This window comes from Theobroma cacao, chromosome 8 (assembly GCF_053813885.1).
Source record: "Theobroma cacao isolate CCN51 chromosome 8, ASM5381388v1, whole genome shotgun sequence".
Taxonomy (NCBI): domain Eukaryota; kingdom Viridiplantae; phylum Streptophyta; class Magnoliopsida; order Malvales; family Malvaceae; genus Theobroma; species Theobroma cacao.
Window position 1 is genome coordinate 26,970,762 of NC_142646.1, and position 6,923 is coordinate 26,977,684.

General features: G+C 32.7%; 2 long non-coding RNA genes across 2 annotated transcripts; one reads left to right on the plus strand and one right to left on the minus strand.

The window, feature by feature from the left end:
* The first annotated feature begins 2,491 nt into the window (after window positions 1–2,491).
* On the plus strand, window positions 2,492–4,392 carry LOC148761281 (uncharacterized). Its single transcript, XR_016028023.1, has 3 exons — window positions 2,492–2,589; window positions 3,239–3,322; window positions 4,191–4,392. It is a non-coding gene; the product is annotated as an uncharacterized LOC148761281 (long non-coding RNA).
* A 526-nt stretch (window positions 4,393–4,918) lies between these two features.
* Window positions 4,919–6,711, minus strand: LOC148761282 (uncharacterized). Its single transcript, XR_016027833.1, has 3 exons — window positions 6,615–6,711; window positions 5,888–5,968; window positions 4,919–5,036 (listed from the first exon to the last, which is right to left on the minus strand). It is a non-coding gene; the product is annotated as an uncharacterized LOC148761282 (long non-coding RNA).
* Window positions 6,712–6,923: the final 212 nt, after the last annotated feature.

The window sequence follows — 6,923 nt, forward strand, 5'->3', positions numbered from 1 at the left end:
AAGAGAAGTTTTGCTCTGGATCTTGTTAAAGCAAGCACTAAGTTATGTGATTATAAAAAGGAAGCTGTAAGCTGAGAGTGATATTAGTATTAATATTGAAAAATACTTGAGGGGAATCTAGTTTTAAGTTTTACAATTTCAAGTACAATTTATAAATTAGTTAAGGAAGAATGGTGTTATGTTCATATGAAGGAGTGGAACAAAGGATGATAGAAGTTGACCTTGAAAATGAAGTCTGATAATGAAACTTTCCTAATATATTATGGAAATTGGAATTCGAAAATGCTTAAGGCATACATGATTCAAATGGGTTTTAGTCTTAAGTGACAAATCAATATCGTAATGCAAGAAAGATACAAGGTAATATAGAGGCATGAAAGATGATTAAGGACAAAAAGGATGACTCTTAGGAATTGTGGTATTGCATGAGATGCAATGATCAAGTTGAGATAAATCTTTGAGGCATCAATAGGATTATAAAGCATACACGTATAATAGATTATAATTCAATGGAGATGACATTGTGATGAATGATATATAGTATAAGGAAACTCAAACATATGGTTGGAAATGATATGAATGATATGAAGTTATACACAAGTATAATAAGAAGGTTGACATGCACTATAAGAATTATTATATTGAAACTAGGATTGGGATACGGATGAATAATGGGGGAATGTAGTCCAAGGCATGTGAACACATGGATTCCTATATATAAAGAGAGAGGTTGACATTTGAAAATGCATGTATATATGTATATATGAAATTGATAATTTTACTAACTGAAGTGAAGAATGGTTCTCGGTAATTGGGAGATTTTGAAATAGTGTCCAGAGAGGTTAGTGAGCTAAAGTGTTAACAGACATGTAATGAACGATTAAAGTTATGAATGACTTTGAAAGTAAACCTTGAATTGTTTAAGTTTTTAATAGAACTCCATTAAAGGAAGGGTTTGGACTAGTATAAGATGGATGAATCAAGGTTGAGAAAATTGGTATGGAGCAAATTAATAAAACGATGAATAGGTATACATAAGTAAGTATGATATGTGATCGAAATCGGTATAATTGAGATGAAGTTATGGTTCAAATGTAATAATGGTGATAAAGGCATGCTTAGTGTCTAGATATAAGAGATCATGGTTGTGAAAAGTATTACTGATCCGATTCCAAAGGATGATAATTGCCGTAAATAAAGCATTTAATTGAACTGAAGGTGAACGAAGGAAATAAATTGAATGTCCCTATAGAAGGAACAAGGAGTAGGATCATAGAAGGAGATTGATAACGCAACATCGATGGGAATTCGAGGACGAATTCTATTTAAGTGGGGGAGATGGAAATACCCCATACTTTGATATGGTGATAAATAAAGTTGATTGAATGCAAATTGAGGTCAATTAAAATGTTTAAAAGTGATAAAAGACGAAAGGAGTAGTTTAGGATAAAATATTTCGCAAGTAAGAAAATAATAATAATTTTCTCGGAGGAGAATTTATGAGATAAAAGGCGATTTGGAAGTCAAATGCGGCATAATAAGGTATTTTTGGTACCAAGGAGACAAGATAAAATTTTTAGAATAAAATAATATTTTATTAATAAAATAATATTAAAATATTAATATTTAGCCGGATGTCGAAGTCAATCAAGAAGGAGGATCATATGGTTGATCCAAGTGGGGGAGAAGATGACAAGCCCGACTCTACAGAAATATTTGTGATGACATACATGTGGTGGATAGCATGTTTACATGCTAAGAGAGTCTTGAAAAATTTACAAAAGTCGGTATTGTACCTAGAGGTACAATAAAGTTGATTTAAGCCTCGAACTAGATCAAATAGAGAATTTACAATGAAATTAAGAATTTTAAAGTCCCAGAATGGGTTAATATGGTGATTCGGAGTTCGAGGATCAATTTGGAGTCAAATTGGAATTTTCGCTATCTAGGGGCAAAATGGTCATTTGCCACCTGGGGACAAAATGGAAATTTTTAGAAAAGACTTTTGGCCCCATTTCACTTATTGGATTAAGATTTGAGGTTTAGAAGTGAAAATTTTTAATTTCGGTATAATTTGGAGTAAAAGGGTAAAATGGTAATTTTACCATTCGGAATCGAAAATTTAATTTTTTGAAAGGATTTTGATCAAATTTAATTATTTGGAGTGTGAAATGAGTATGAGGAGTGAAAATTATGCATTATGGAAAATTTTCAATTTTTGGGGTAAAAATGTAATTTTTGAAAAGTTCGGGGGCAAAAGTGTAATTTTGAAAAATTTGCTCCACCAAAACTTTGGAAAAATCTGGAAATTTCACTTAAGACTTGGATAAGTCAAAGGGAATGCATGGTGAAAAAAATAGGACAAGTGGATGGCTAGAAAAAAAAATGAATTAATAAAATATTTAAAATATGAATAAAATAATATTATTTCATTAAACAATAAAAAGGCATAAAAAAAATCAGCCCACCCATTCTTCTTCTTCAACATTCGGCCAAGCAAGAAACAAGAGAGAGAAAGGAGAAAACAAAACCCTAGAGAGAGAAAATCAAAGAAAAAGTGTGAATTTTCAAGGAAATTAAGTGAAAAAGGTGAGATTTTTTCTATTAAGCTTGAGTTTTCTTATTCCCAAGCATTTCTCTTTATTTTCCATGATTAAATTACATGTTTTCATGATGAATTCAATTCTGAAAAAATGGGTTAGGAGAGAGAAAGTTGTTGGATTTATTTGATTTTAATTTATGTTAGTGTTTTTAGTTAGTTTAGCATATTTAGAAACAAAACAACAAGAAAAGAATTTATTTTCTCCCCCAACCATTAATGGCTGAATTTACCATGTAGTGAGTGAGGATGAGTTTGATTTTATTCTAGGAGAATTGGTTAAGGAATAATGAATTATGAGCCTAGAAAAATAATGGGAATTTTCGGAGGAAAAATACGAATTTTTACCCACTAGGGGTATTTTTGTAATTTGCTGTTGGGACTGATAATTTGCATCACACTGAGGGACATTAAGTTAATTTGGGTGTAATTGAGGTATAGAAACTGAAAAGAATTAAATTGGAGTTTAAACGAACCCGTTAGGAATTTAATCGAGTGATAAGACGAATTAGGCTAATACTGGATTTAGATAGTTACCAGTGCATTTTTGCATTCCATATCATGCATTGGTAGTCCAAATTAGTTTAATTTTGATTTAGTACCAACTTAGTGAAATTCTCGATTTTGTACTGTGTCAAGGTGGTGAGTCCTCCAATAAAGGCAAGGAAATTGCATCCGAGGACCAGTAGACAGAGTGCTTCGAAAGTCTGCATTCTAGACATTGTGAGTAAACTTATTATCGTCTTAATTATCTAGAGTAGTTTTATACAACTATGTGATTTTATGAAAAATGGGTTTAAATGGTAAATTGTTATGTTTTAAGGGAAATTGTGATTTTATAAAATGATTTTATAAATTTTCTGAAAAATCGAATATTGGTTTTGAAAATAGAGTAATTGGAGACTGCTAGTTTGTGTTGCAAATTTATGGTTCTGAATTGAATGGCTTATGACAATAAATGAGCATGAATGGCTAAACTGATTTTGGTGTTATAATTATTTATACTGTGTATTCAGCCTTGAGAGGCTAGGTTGTGATAAATTGCCATGACATGCTAGAATGAATTTTATTGATTGGTGGATTATATATTAATTATTTACTGCAGAGGGGGTTCCGTGGACCAGCCTATTAGAGGGGCACGGTAAACTCCATTATATTATTACCTCGAACGGAGAGGCGCGTAGGGTATCTCCTGGGGTATAGCTTAGGGTTCACTTCACGCCAAACCACCACGTGAAGGGGAACTCAGCCAACGCCAAGGAACGGCTGTATTTTTTTCAAACAAAAATATATTTTAAGTGTATACAAAATTTTAACAGCCTTGGCGGACTCGGTTAGATGCCCTGCGCAAGGTATCACCGAGTATGAGTTTTGGCACGAGCCAAAGTTTTAAGAAATTCATAAGCCAAGTTGATTACTCGATTTTTATGGATTGATTTTATTTGGTTGAAATGAGTTGAATGGTAATGAAATTACAGTATGATGATTTATTTTAATTGTCTCCATTTACTCGACTTTAGATAGTTTAGATGGTATCTGTTTACTCACTGGGATTTTATAATCTCACCACCCTCATTTCCTCACATTTCAGGCTCAGGGAATTCCATAGTTAGCTGATTTTGACAAGGACTTTCATTTGGACTCGAATCGGTAAAAGCTGTAGGTTTCCAGCTTCCGATGCATTTTGGATAGATGTGGGCCCACGTGTCACTGTAAAAGAAATTTTATGCTTTGGTTATTTGTTTTATAGTATATATGTATATAATTATCTTTTACGCTATAAGAATTATGTATCGATAGTCTTATGAAAATTATTTTACAAGAAAATAATTTATTTTATTGAATATTTTTATTATATTCAAATGGTCAAATTTTCACTTCAAATGAACGTTTTAGATACTTAATTTTTTTTTAAATCATTAAATATATATTTTCGGCTTACCTACTACATTTTTAGCAAGTTTCGAGGTTTTCGACAAAAATGACAAAAATGCCCCTATGAGCAAAAAAAAAATGTTATGTTATGATTTGGAAATGATTTGTAATCCTTCGTATTTTGATTATTTGATAACTATTGCTCACCGGGGAAGTGCGAAAGCTGATACGAGAGCCTTGCGAGGTTTCGATCGACATTCGGGGTGAAGAATGTTTGTCGAGGCTTCGCGGCGGTTGTCACGGGCTCGATGGGGAGTTCCGGGTCGTGACAATTTTCGTCATTTTTCTTCGATAATACCGAAACTCGCCAAAAACATGGTGTAAAAGCTAAATATGTTCATACATATTTTAAATTAGATAACTAAAGTATAAAATTACTTTTACAATGACACGTGGGCGCTCAACTAACCAATAAGATGCGAGTCTGTGAACCTATAATTTTGACAATGCAAGGCTAACTGAAGTCCTTGATGCAATCGGCTATCTACCGGCTATCCCGAACCTGAAATGTGGGGAATTGAGGATGGTGAGATTATAAAATCTCAGTGAGTAAACAGATACCATCTAAACTATCTAAAGGCGAGTAAATGAAGACAATTAAAAAATAATTAACTTTAGCAAATTTTTCACATCACGAATATTCATTTCAACCAATAAATCAATATGGCTCGTGAATTAATCAAAACTTGGCTCATGCCAAATCCTGTACTCGATGACACCTGGACCAAGGGTATCCAACCGAGTCCGCCAAGGCTGTTAAAAATTCATATTTCGCATAAATCATATTTTTATTTTGAAACATAGTCGTTCCTTGGCGTTGGCTGAGTCTCACTCTCACGCGGTGGTCCACGTGAAGTGCACTCAAAAATCCCACCTCAAGAGATACCCTACGCGCCTCTACGACCGAGGTGAGAATATAAAGGAGTTTACCGTGCCCCTCTAATAGGTTGGCCCACGAAACCTCCAACTACTGCAGTAGCTAATCTTTTATCTACCACCTGATTTATAAAATCTTTTTCTGCATGACATGGCAATTTATCGCAACCTAGCCTCTCAAGGCTAAATACATAGTACAAATAATTCTAACACCAAAATCAGTTTAGCCATTCATGCTCATTTATTGTCATAAGCCATTCAATTTAAAACCATAAATTTACAATACAAACAGGCAGTCTCCAATTACTCCATTTTCAAAACCAGTATTCGATTTTTCCAGAAAATTTATAAAATCATTTTATAAAATCACAATTTCTCTTAAAACATTACAATTTACCATTTAAACCCATTTTCCATAAAATCACACAATTGTATAAAACTACTCTAGATAATTAAGACAATAATAAGTTTACTCACAGTTTTCGAAAATTAAATTCGGGTACTCCAACTATTACTCCTCGGGTGCGATTTCTTTGCCCTTGCTAAAGGATTCGCCACCTTGACAAATTGCACAATTAAGAGGTTTACTACTTTGGTACTAAAGCAAAATAAACTAATTTGTACTACTAATGCATGATATGAAGTGCAAAATGTCTAAATTTTGCCTAAACGAGATGTTAGCCTATTTCGGTCTTTTATCCGATAAATCGATATACGCGTCCGTTTAAACTCTAAATTAATTTTTTTTAATTTTTATACCTCAATTGCACCCAAATTGACTTAATGTTCCTCAGTGTGGTGCAAATTATCAGTCTCGGTAGCAAATTACGAAAATACCCCTAATGGGTAAAAATTTATATTTTTGCTCCGAAAATTTCCATTATTTTTCTAGGCTCATAATTCATCATTATTCATCATAATTCCTCAAATAAACATCAAGATCAGCAGCCAATATTCTCCTAGAAAATTCAGCATAATGGGTTTCAATGGGAGAAAATTATTTCTCTAACTTATTTTTGCTATATTTCAATATAATCTAACTAAAATCACTTAATTCAATTAAAATCAACCAAAACTCAAGCTCAAAACTCATCCACGGAGGTTTGGCCAGCATGGGTGTCCATACCCACTTTCTAATTTTGCATGGAAATGAGAAAAAAATGTATGGGTAGTGAAAATCACAAGAAAAATCAATGAAATTTACCTTTTTAATGTTTGATTTCTTGATTTCTCTTGATTTTCCCCAAATTTTTTCAGCTAGGGTTCTTATTTCTTTTCCCCCTTTTTCTCTCCTGGTTTGGACAGCTGAAGAAGATGAGAATTCTGGAATTTTGACATTTTTAAAGGATAAAATAACATAATATTATTTTATTCATTTTTTTGTTGTTTTATTAATTCCTTAAATTCTAGCCATCCATTTATTTCTAAATTTTCACCATACACTTGTCCCACATATCCAAAGCTTAGATAAAATTCTCAGACTTATCCAAAGTCTTAGTGGAGTAATTTTTGA